Source organism: Punica granatum, chromosome 1 (assembly GCF_007655135.1).
Source record: "Punica granatum isolate Tunisia-2019 chromosome 1, ASM765513v2, whole genome shotgun sequence".
Classification (NCBI taxonomy): Eukaryota; Viridiplantae; Streptophyta; class Magnoliopsida; order Myrtales; family Lythraceae; genus Punica; species Punica granatum.
The window spans coordinates 44,372,036-44,384,683 of record NC_045127.1 but is presented as its reverse complement, the minus strand read 5'-3'; the positions used below and the strand labels follow the sequence as shown (position 1 = coordinate 44,384,683).

The 12,648-nt window shown below is 36.3% G+C and overlaps 1 long non-coding RNA gene across 4 annotated transcripts; it reads left to right on the top strand.

Moving 5' to 3' along the window:
• The first annotated feature begins 2,603 nt into the window (after positions 1–2,603).
• On the top strand, positions 2,604–7,243 carry LOC116214533. 4 transcript variants are annotated; one of them, XR_004158280.1, is made up of 10 exons: positions 2,629–2,777; positions 2,863–3,013; positions 3,263–3,340; positions 3,435–3,572; positions 3,714–3,754; positions 3,830–4,208; positions 4,910–5,089; positions 5,409–5,507; positions 5,601–5,693; positions 6,008–7,243. It is a non-coding gene; the product is annotated as an uncharacterized LOC116214533 (long non-coding RNA). The 4 variants fall into 4 exon arrangements; XR_004158281.1 differs by lacking the exon at positions 6,008–7,243 and having other exon boundaries at positions 2,604–2,713; positions 2,840–3,013; positions 5,601–5,923; XR_004158282.1 differs by lacking the exon at positions 6,008–7,243 and having other exon boundaries at positions 3,845–4,208; positions 5,601–5,923.
• The last annotated feature ends 5,405 nt before the right edge of the window (positions 7,244–12,648 follow it).

Below are 12,648 nucleotides of genomic sequence, written 5' to 3'. Positions count from 1 at the left end.
TCTGGACTGAAATGTGACAAAACATAAAGTTCATAAAATCGAGTTCGGGACAAATCCGATCAACCACGCGACTGAAGAACACTCATTTCACATTATATCCATCAAGCAAGCAATAATATTCAGGAAAGGAACCCTAATCATGCCATTAAGTCGAGAATTTACCTAGTTCGGAAAGTTGAGGGTCTTCTCTGTAAAAATAAAAAAAATCGCCGGATGAATCAGGCCGGATCGGATCGGATCGGACCGGACCGCTCGAAGGAGAAACCGCCCGGAAGAGCGCTGGGCCGGACTGGGGAAGTTGGGCATGGCTGGGCTTGGGTTGGGCCTGCGAAAAAACGAACTGGGCCGAGGCCCGTTAGCCGAAGGGCGGTCGGGATCGGGGGGCAGCGGCGGCGACGGCGGTTCTCGCCCCTGGACGCCGCGATGAAGGCCGGAGTGGGCTCGGGAGATAGCTCTGGACACCGCCGGCACTCCGTCGTGGTCGATCTGGACCTCACCGGCGCTTAATCAGTCGGAATCGGGGGGAAAAGCCGCGGTTTTCTGGCGAAAGTTCCGAGTTCTCCGACTTCCAAATTCGCCAAATTTTCTATTTTTTCTTACTGGGTCGTGTTCGTGTCCTTCCGAATTGTATTTCTCTTCAATTAATTTCAATTTCGTCCGCTTTTCCGTTGAGATTTCGGCCGATCTTGGAGGAAATCGCGGAAATTCGCGATTTGGGTATCTCGGGCCGGCGGGGTCGCGGGCAGCCGACAAGCGCTGCCCGGCCTGCCCGGCCCTGCCCGAAATTTTTTTTTTTTTTCAAAAAGACCGGCGGTCACGAGCAGCCGGTTAACACTGCCCGGCCCTGCCCGAATCTTTCTTTTCTTTTTTTTATATACATATATATATAATTTAATTTAATTTAAATTAAAAAAAATATTTTTATTTTTTTTAAGAAAATGTAATAAATTGGAAAAATGACGATTTTGCCCCTTGGAGCCGATGGACCGAAATGGGGTGCTAACACTTCTCTTGGAGCTCGGGATGTAGTCGGGGTTACTGTTATTGTTCTCCTTGAGCCATTGGACCAAAATAGGATGCCGACACTTAACTAGGAGAAAAAGAAAGCAAATTGTTCTCATGACTTAATACCTATACTCCTTTTTATAGACAAAAATTATGCCAATTAATACTCTCATACCTACTAATTGGTGAACTTGAGATGCATTTCCTCTGGCTCCAGAAAAAAGACATTACATGGATTGGACTAAAAGGGTCGGTAACCTTTTGCTCAATAGACAACTGAAGCATCTGAGGCTGCATTAGTTGGGAATACACGACAGAAGGAATTGAACTTGGGGATACATTACTTGCTGACTTCAACAAAACCCAAATCAGGTAGCTGGACATTCCGGTATTTGTTCTGACTCGAAATCTATTGATAAAGCATGGTTTGCAAGCCAATCAGCATTCATTTCTTTTGTTGATAAGTATATCTCCCATCTCTAACGAGAATCGCCTCACTATATCCCAGTTGGTCATAATCCTCAATTATTGAACGACTGACCCCTTTGGGGGTCAAGCTCTTGTATCAGTCTTTAAAATCCCGAGTTCCAGCCAAGCTTTAGCCCCGTCCTCATCACCCACAGTTCAGCCATAACAGATAAATATAGACTAGTGTCGTACATAAAACACACAACCGTGGCTCTCGTTCACCTCAACATGATCCATAGTTAATGAATGCAGAGCTATCTCCGATCAATGAGAACTCAAGATCAACAAACTCACCAGCTTAATTTTAATATCTCACAAATAAAGATCTAAATTTCTCACTTATTAAAAAAAAGGAAACTCTCTTAACCATGTCACACCCCAAATTTCCCATTGGTTGTGTAAGGGGAAAATCTGAGATTTATATTTGAAGTCTAATAACCTCAATAGTGGCTAGCCTTTTTTTCAGTGATGGGCCCGTATATCAAGGTTAGCCTTGCGGGATTGCCAGTAGGTTGTGTTTGAAGATTGTCAACAAGCCCAAATGGATGGGAATTGTTTGGATCCCAGTCCCGTAGCCCAGCAAGAACGTTAAGGCTAAAAGGGGAGTTTGTCATCATGAATGCCACATCGGCCAATGACCTTAATAGTAGCTAACATTTTTTAATGATGAATGGTATTACAATCATTTGTCATATATATGAAATTTTACAAAGAAAGGAGAAAGAAAATTTATTAGAAAACAGCCAAAGAAACTTTTTTTTAGTTAAAATGGATGTACATGAGCCTAATATATTGAAATGGGAAACACCAAAGAAACTTGCCATTCGCAAATCCTTCCTTGAACCGGTAAGAAGCAAAAGTGGCATCTTGGTCAAAAGAAGATGTTGATTGATAAGAAAATGGATTAACCGCGCACACTCTTGCTCAACAATATCGTGACCACAACATAAATAAAAATATTCGGTTTCACCCACACAAAAAGGGGTTCGGGACAGTTACTGTTTTTTTACAGAAAATAATCATGATTAACCTATCTAGTGCTTTAAATCTTATAACATAGGGTAACTTTACTTATTGTCTCAAGCACGAGTATGTTCCCACCAGCGAATTTAAAACCAAAAAGAAAAGCAAAGCGGGTTTTAATGACTTTACAAAGGTTAAGTGAAGTTGATAGGTTTGCTCTTATCATCCGGAACCCCTTTTCCATGGTAGAAGCATCCACACTACTCAATACGAGGAGGTATCTTCACCTTCCACATCATCCAAGGATCTGACCATCTTCGATGACTTGCTAGAAATTGCTGGTATGTAGATTGTTTCACTTGTTTGGCATTTAAATAACAAAGGCTTCTTCCTCATCTTGAAGGCATGTTGTAACAAAGGGATCAGATTGGAGATTTGCAGGCAGTTGGCCTCAAAAGGGGTGACTGTGGTCTTAACTTCAAGAGATGAGAAGAGGGGTCTCGAGGCAGTTTGCAAAGTAAAACGAGAAGGATCTGCTGCTCTCCTGGGTGAAGTAGTTTTTCAGCTGGACATTCTGGTAAATATGGTGGTGCAGTTTTCCCCTTAGCCATGTGCTTCATATTTTTTCCTGTGCTTTCTTTTATATTTGTCTCATTAACGGGAAATTGTAACTTTTACGTGTCATCAGCTGACCCCAAATACCAAGCATGAAGCTTGGTGATTAAATTCCATGATCTTTCCATTCTTTCCCCTAATTGTGGCATGATTTATTATCTATACTCAATCTTTCATGCCTCTCTTTAGTGAAGATGGAAAATCATTGCAGGTGAGCGATGCTGGGATTAGCGGAATTGTTTCTTATTTTCATGCCCTTCAAGAAGCTGTTGAGCGCGTTGGTGGTTGGGTAAGTCTTCATGCTATCCCAGATGGCTTTTCACTTGCATAACAAAATAGACAGAATAATGTTTTCACTTGCATGGAAAACATTGGCAACCCAGAATTACAACTTGGCAGTAGAATGCCTAGAAACAAACTTCTATGGTGCAAAAAGAGTGACGAAAGGTCTCCTTCCCTTGCTTCAACTGTCGAATTCTGCAAGGATTATCAATGTCTCTTCAAAGTTGGGACTCTTGCAGGTAGACTAGTAATATTCTTAGACTTTCCAGTTATATTCGGAAGTAAAATATGCTTGAACTTTGGCTTTCCAATTCAATTTTGCGTACTAATGATTCAATTCATCTTTCTTATTTTGGACCTTGAACTGCTTCTCATCATAGTCGGGAGTCGAGAGAACTCAAGGAACTTTCCTGTACCTGAGGTGTGGATCACTATTTTCTCCCGAATTCTTAGTAAAATTTACGTCAATGTCTTTATCATTCTCAGAATATTCCAGGAAAATCAATTACAGATGCCCTTGAAGGCGTCAAGAACCTCACAAGAGATTGAACAGACGAGCTCCTCAAGGATTTCCTGGAAGATTTCCAGCAGGGTCAATTAGAAGCCAAAGGCTGGCCTGAGAACCTCTCCGCATACAAGCTGTCGACAGCAGCCTTGAATGCATACACTAGGCTCCTAGCAAAAGAGTTCCCATATCCTTCCGAGTGAACAGCATTTGCCCAGCTTTGTCGAGACGGATATAACTGGCAACAATGGAGTTCTTACCGCTCCTGAAGGAGCAGAGAGCCCTTTACAGTTGGCTCTTCTCCGGGAAACTGGACCCTCCAGTCTCTTCTTCTCCCGGGAAAAAAGTCTGTTCCTTCTGAGAAACAAAGGTTATCTATTGAATATCTGGCAATAAGATACCAAATATTATTTGCCAAAAGAGTACAACCTCTATCTATCTATCTATCTATATATATATATATATATATATATATATATAAATGAAAATAAAGTCCTGAGCTTAATTCTCATACCACCACATCATCAAAATTATAAAACGGAACTCTTTCATGTTGCCACGTCATCACTTATAGATTAAGGAAATCTTTTATATTATTTTATCATTAATTATGCAGTAGAATATATAAATTATATGCATGTTGCCCAATCGAATATATACAAGAGGACAAAACATGCAATAGACTATATTAAGGAAATTTTTATATTCTTATTAAGGAAATTTTATTAATTAATTATGTAGTAAATGTATAAAATAAATTATATATTTAAGGCAAAATGAAATATATATATATATATAAGGGAATAAAATATGACATAGCACACCGGAATATATACAAGGGAACATAATATGCAATAGAATATAGGGAAAAAGACAAAAAAAACCCCCTTGTACTTTGCGGTTGAGATAAATAACACCATGTTCTTCTCCCAGAGACATATAACACCATGTTCTTTACTCCGTCAGACACAGGGGGTAACACCGTTAAATTTCTTTTCAATAGACCATTTTACCCTCAATACATTTTTAAGCCATTTTTTAATTAACTTATGTCTTTCGTTTTCCAATCAGAGAACCAACTTTAGGGTTTGGGGGAAAACTTCGACTACTGAAATAGGGCAAAGCTTCTCTTGCGAAATTTGACTGCTAAAATCGGAAGGGAACTGGAAATCTACCTCTGGAAGGACTCAACAAGGTTACCGTGAAGGTTTAGGGCAAGGACTCAACGAGGCTACCTCCAAACTTCTTGTTGTATGATGCTTTCGCTGTTCTCCTGATTTCTGTTTTTTCTATGTAGATGTTTCTTCTGTGCTCGACTGTGTAATAATATGTGAGAATGTTGTTTGTTATGCTTAAGTCTTTGTAGATTAAGACAAGGATTGCCTATCCTTATTTGTTCGTTATGCTTAAGTCTGGTGTTACTCGTTTATTATGCACTTCTGTTGTTACTGTTGTTGTGTATGTGTGATCTGTTAACAAGATAATATATCTGATTTCTGAACTGTTCGGTCTGGTCTAACTAACAGCATGCTTGGAAGTTGGGGATGATATTCTGGTGAATTTTTTGCAGGGCAAATGGCTACCTCTACACACTCTTGCTGCATCAGGAGAATTTTACCTTGTAGATGCTTTGCTAAAGCCTGATGTAGACATCAATTGAGTAGATAAGGTAGTTAATGCAGTTATCATTCTCAGTTCTCAATTTCTGGTTTTCCATTCATTTGAAGTTATTTGTTCACACATGTTTTTCTCCTTCCTGCAGGATTGCTCGACTGCACTTCACATCATTGGTAAAAACCAGGCAATTACCAACTATTTATTAAGAGAATCTGTTGACCCACTTGTTCGGGATAAGGTGAGCGGAAGCTAGCCTACTAGTTCATGCCTTTTTGTGCATATATAGTCATGTAAACGAGACAATCCCATCAGTATAGGGGTTACAGGACACTCTTTAGAAGTTCAATTTTCTTGTCTTCCCTTTAATTCTCAGTTTGACCATGCAAATGGGCCTTTGTTAACAGGGGCCCGCCGTTAATTGTATCTATACATTTGTAGTGTCCACGGCCTTAACAGGGCCTTTGCTTAGCTCTTTTTTTTTTTGCATCTGTTCAGTTTTTCTTGCTTTTTTATTTTGTATCCGATCTATTCTGCATCTTGTTCATGTTACAGAGACCGAAATGTCAACTTCATTGAAAGAGAATTCTATTGAGGAGGAGCCTTTTGTGATTACGCAAGAGGAATTACACTCAAGTGTAATTACACAAGAACCTAACTGTAGCCATACAAGAGTTTCCAGGCAAGTTCCTGCAGATGATAAGGATGATAGTGATGGTGGATATTGGGATTCCACTGATGAATCACGTGAGGATGAGAGGGATAATGAAGACCCCATATGGGTTAATGAAGGAATTAAAGCAGGAGGTGATGATGTATTCGGGTTAGGTCAGTTGCTCGAACAATTGGACTAATTTCATGTTGAGAGAGATGAAGATATTCAAAGTGAAGACAACACAGGTGATCTTGATGAGAATATGGATGAATTTCTCGAAGAAGGGATTGGTGATGATTTCCATAACTTAAGGGGATTAGATGATGAAAGGGAGATGGATGGGCACCCAGAGTTTGTTACGTGTGTAGGTATGAAAGATCCACAATTGTTAATTAGGAATGAAGTTTGCAAATGCTAAGGAGTTTAAGGCTGCACTAAGGGAATGGTGTGTGAGGAGAAATTATGATTTTAAATGGCAGCACAATGAAGGTACAAGGTGTACTGCCATTTGCAAACATAGGTCAATTTGCAAGTTTAGAGTTTATGCTATGAAGTTAGCCGATGAGAGTACTTTCCAGATAAGGACTTTCATACCTGAACACACATGCAGACGTGAGAACATTAATCACTTGGTGTCTGCCTCATACCTAGCTAAAAGATACCAAGATGACTTCAATGAGAATTCAAAGCTAGATGTTCACGCATTTCCAGCCAGAATACAATGGGAGTTGGGTTGTGAAGTTAGTTTAAAGAAGATCTACAGGGCCAAAGCTGAAGCAATAAAGAATGTCGAGGGAGACCATTTACAGCAGTATTGTATAATAAGAGATTATGCAGCTATAATTTTGGAGAAAGACAAAGGAAGTGTTATTAATGTTTGTGTAGATCCTCAACCTCCAACCATCGTAGATGGAGTTCCAAAAGAACTGCCCCCATGGTTCCAAAGTTAATAGGACTTTGTTTATTTGTCATTTATGATGAATTTCTAATAAATGGCCAAGTAATTTTAATGTTTCATTTTCCCTGGCAGATTTTTTGTTTCCTTTAACGCCATGAAGTACGGCTTCATACATGGGTGTAGACCCTTTATTGGTTTAGATGGCTGCCATCTAAAATCATATAATGGAGGACATCTACTCTCTGCTATAGCTAGGGATGGCAATGGGAACATTTTTCCAGTAGCTATGGCTGTAGTTGAGCAAGAAAATAGAGAGAGTTGGGTTTGGTTTCTTACAAACTTATTAGAGGGTAAAGGACCCCATTCGTGGCTATGCAAACTGAAGCCCTCTCTTTGGTCCAAGTCTCATTTCAAAATCTTACTGTAAGTGTGATTTCTTGGTGAATAATCTAGCTGAATCATTCAATGCCTACATCATTAAAGCTAGAGACAAACCTATTTTGTCTATGTTTGAATGGATAAGAAGAAGGCTGATGAGGAGATTTTATGTGAAAAAAACCGGGATTGAGCAATACAAAGGCCCAATAACTCCTAATATCCAACAGAAACTTGAGAAAAATAAGGTAGAGAGTCGGAACAGCATAGTAGTACTTGCTGGGGAGAAAAAATTTCAGGTTGATTGTTACACAAACATGTTTTCTGTGGATTTGCATGTCAAGACTTGTACATGTAGGGTGTGGGACATTACTAGTATTCCATGTGGTCATGCTATTGCTTGCATTTACAAAAATAGGGAGACTCCATAACGCTATGTGCATTCTTACTACTCTAAAGAGACATATTTAAAGGCATATAGTCAGATTATTGTCCCACTACCAGATAAAAATACTTGGGAGGGGAAAAACTCAAGAGTAGACCCTCCAATTGTGCAAAAACCACTTGGTAGGCCTAAAAAGGTAAGAAAAAAGGCAGTTGGTGAAGCAAAAAACCCTTACAAGATATCTAAAGCCAACAGACCTATCAAGTGTGGCAATTGTGGAAGAACTTGGCATAATGTGACGGGTTGCAGAGCAGCTATCACAGGAGAGACGTCCTCGCAAAGAAGAGCGAGGCTGAAAAGGGAAAAAGAAGCAAATCGGGCTGCTGGTAGGGGTTCAAGAGCTCAGACACAAGTAAATGGTGCAGATCCACTTGCAAACAACTCAACTCAAACGACTCGAAGCACCCGAAATGAACCCATGGAAAAGGTAAAAAGAAAGTATGTTTTATTCAATTTCACAAAAACCATACGCTTCAAATTTCATACCTGCTCGTGTTCTTGTGGTTGTAGATTCCAGTGCGAAGAAAAAGAGCTGTATCTATCCAAGAATCGAGATCTTCAAGGAAGTCAACTCTAGCCGAAGAAGATAGCACTGCAAAAAAGAGACAGAAGACAACCCATCCCTCTTCGACACAAGGAGGAGCATCTTAGAGGAGATTGGTGTTGATTACATCTGACTTCAGAGGAGATTGGTTTGCATATTTTTGTAAAGAGATGTCTGCCACTAAGACCTTACTTTAATGGGTAGTGGGAAACTTTTGTAAAGATTGGTTCGCACACTTTTGTAAAGATTAGTTTGCATACTTTTGTAGAAACATGTCTGTCACTAAGACCTTACTTTAATTGGTCCCATAACAATGCCCATGTAATGTTGTTAACTTGGATAGTATTGACAGGTGGTCATATATTATTTTATCTTTAATCTTGTCTACTTGCTTGGTCTCCTTTTCTTTCGGTAGGAAGCATGAGTTTCTTTTTTACAGTTTATTTGATGCTAAATTTGAGTGATTATTATTTAACAAAAAAAATTGAGCAATTATTTATGTATGTATTTATTTATTGTTTATTTTTTGGACGGACCACACCTTTGTGGTTTGGAGTTAGGACGAATCGCACCATTGTGATTTGAGGTTAGGACATATCGCACCATTATCGTTTTGTGTTAGGACGAGTCGCACCCTACGAGGGTAATTTTGGAATTTAGAAATATTTTATATTAAAAAAATAAGTTTTTGATGGAAAAATTAACGGAAGTATCCCCTGTGTCTGACAGAGTAAAGAACAGGGTGTTATATGTCTCTGGGAGAAGAACAGGGTGTTATTTGTCCCAACCGCAAAGCACAAGGGGGGTTTTTGTCTTTTTCCCTAGAATATATAGATTATATAGACATCTCCCAATATTTAAATTTAGATTATATATAACTAAATATAGCTTAATAAAGGGGCATTACACTATTTGCATTGCCATATATATATATATATAATATATATGGAAAAAACACATTTTTGGTCCTACAAGTTTAGTCTTTGATCAATTTTGATCTTTTAAGTTTTAAAAGTGCTGAATTAGTACTATATGTTTGCTTCATAAGGCAATTTTGGTCCATTTCATGACTTATAGGACCAAAAATGTCTTTTTCAAAATTTAGAAGACCAAAATTGTCTTACGGAGTAAATGTATTGAACTGATCGGTAGTTTTAAATATTGTAAGACCAAAATTGACTGAATGCCAAACTTATAGGAGTAAAAATATCTTTTCTCTAATATAAAAGATATAGTTGCAGCACCAAAATATATATAGGCCGCATATATACATATAATTTTCACTTCAATTAAATGTATATAGATTATAATTATTACCATGTATTTATTAAGTATATATAGATTAAATATATTAAATATATAATTGTCGTTTTCTTACAATTCAACATCTGTGTATGTATATATATAGTCATCTGCCTAGTGAGTATCGATTAAAGGATAACAGTATTCTAAATATATATCCAAACCTCTCTTTTTTCCTCCAATTTTTTATTTTTCTTGGTTGAGTTTTGATTCGTAGAATGAATTTTTTAATGCAAATTTCAAACTAATTGTCTAGATATTTTGATTGTTAATCTTTGTTTATATATATAGTCATTTGCCTAGCCAAGTATCGGTTAAAGGAGAACAATATTCTATAGATAATTCCAAACCTCTTTTTTCTTTCTTCTCCAAATTTTTCTTTTTCTCTGTTGAGTTGTGATTCGTACAATAAATTTTTTAATGCAAATTTCAAACTAATTGCCTTGATATTTGGATTGTTTTGATAATCTTCTCTGAATTTTTCTTTTTATTAATTGAACTTTGATTTGTCGAATGAACTTTATTTCATATTGACCGATTGTTTTGACGGAATCTCTATTCCAGTTCCATTATGGACGTTGCTTCAGTAACGATAAGATTGTTCTAATTTATATACCTTGGACATTTCTTTTTCATTATTTTATAATTTATGTAAATCTATTCTCCATGAGTTTCAATTTCAGTAGTTTTATTTATTTATTCTTATTCTTTGGTTGAATTTTGATTTGTAGAATCAATTTCGTAAACTAATTTCCTTTTCAAACAAATTTTTTCGATATTGATTGTTTTCATAAAATCTTTATTCCAAATTTGTTATGGTTATTGCTTTAGTAATTAAAAAACCTTCAATCACACACACACACACACATATATATATATATATTAAGATCAAAATTTACATTAATTAACAATACGAATAAATTTTGATATTTCAATATTTCTATCGTTAAATTCCTCAGGAATCGTCCGCGCAACTCGCGGATTTTCATTTAGTAGATTATTATAACAACAATCCATTGACATTGATATTGATATTGACTATTGATAAAAATATACATGCAAGCTTGGATTATTTAGATAAAAGCTCATAATTATCTTTTTCATGGTTATTTAGATAAAAGCTCATACTTACCTTGAGATTCCATCGTTATTTAGATAAAAGCTCATGCTTATCTTTTTCCTAAATATAACGAAAAACAATAGTTGTTAGAAGTTAAAGCACATATATTCACCGAAAAAACACAGTTTCAAACTTGCTTTTCTAACTGTATATTTTCTGTTTTTCCATTATGTTTTATGTTTTCCATGCATTTTTCCATTAGTTCATTAATGGGTCGAATAGGAAGATATTCTTTCCTAGTTAGGAGTAGATGTTGATGAACCATATAAAATTTTTCTTAGGACATTGTAATTTTAGAGAGGATGACTGACCCCCATCAGCACACCCGTCGATCCATCCTTGTTAATGCCCCTAGCTCTTTTACCATCTTCCCATTTATTTCCTTTTTCTTTTCAATTTTCTCAATTTTGTATTTTTTAGAAGTATTTCATCTTTTAAAATTGTTTCTCTAACAAAAAAATTGTCACAAGTTACAAGTGGTTATAAACAAAATAATTTTGAAATTATATATTTTAATTTATGAAAACTTTTATTTTTTGCTATATGGGAAATTACGCCATATATCCCATGGTATAACAATTTTTTCAAATCTATTATATGCTTTAAAAATTGTTCAATATATCACATGGTTTACATTTTTCTCCAAATCTATCCCGCTATTATATCTCCGTCAACGCTTAACGGTCTTACCACTGTGACCCTTTTTATTCGGAATAGATTTGAGAAAAAATGAAAACCATGGGATATATTTGAAAAAAAAATTAAAATCATATGATAGATTTGGGAAAAAAAATTAAAACTATGGGATATATTTGGAGCCTACTAACATTTTATTAACGGAAAATATAACCCCGGGATAGATTTGGAGAAACATATAAACCATGGGATATATTGGACAATTTTTAAACCATATGGTATATTTGAAAAAACGATTAAACCATAGGATATATAGGGTAAAAATCTCTTTTCTATATTTAGGAAAGGGACTATGGTACAAGCTTTTTTTCTTGAAATTAATCTGAGATTTTATTGCAAAATTATCGTCAAGCTAGACTTAGGTGGTATTTGCTAAATTAAGTGTTTCAAAGTTAAGCCTTTAATTAGTTAAGATAGAATATGTATAGCAAGATAAGAGAAAGATAAGGATAAGAAGATATTTTAGGATGGATCAAGGGCATTAATAGGTGAAAAATGACAACCACTGTGGGTTGATTCAAGCGTTTCAGCATTTATTCCGCTTAAACGAGGTCTTCAGTTTGAGTCCTCGTAAATGCAGAAAATCCACGTTAAGAGAAATTTATCCTTTAGTATGCCGACTCAGCTCAACTGGACTAGTCATGGTCCAATTAGGTTTTCGGATACTAGGTTCACATCGAAAAAAAGGTGGAAAATGACTTATTTTATTAAGTCAAGTTCTTTTACTTATTCATTAAGCAGTTTTTTACTCAATCATTAGTATAAACTCTCATCTCATTTTTCCATCTTCCTCCAATTCATTTCCTATATAACTAACTTATAATTAACTTTAAAATACTTATATGATTAAGTTAAAACAAACACCACTTTAGTAACCTTTTATATTCACATGACCGGCAACTATTTTCGAGTAATGCTAATCTCATTAAATAGATGGAGATTATCAATCAAACACATTTTTTTCTTCTCTAAGGAAAAAACCACTATATATATATATATATGTGTGTATGTATGTATGTGTAGATATCTTTCCTATCCACCGGTCAATAAATATCGAGTTTGTACTATTAATCACAATATAAGAAAGTAGACATTTATCGGTGGTGCCCCCACTAAAGTGGGCAGTAACCATCACTTTCTGGTCAGACCAATGACGCACTG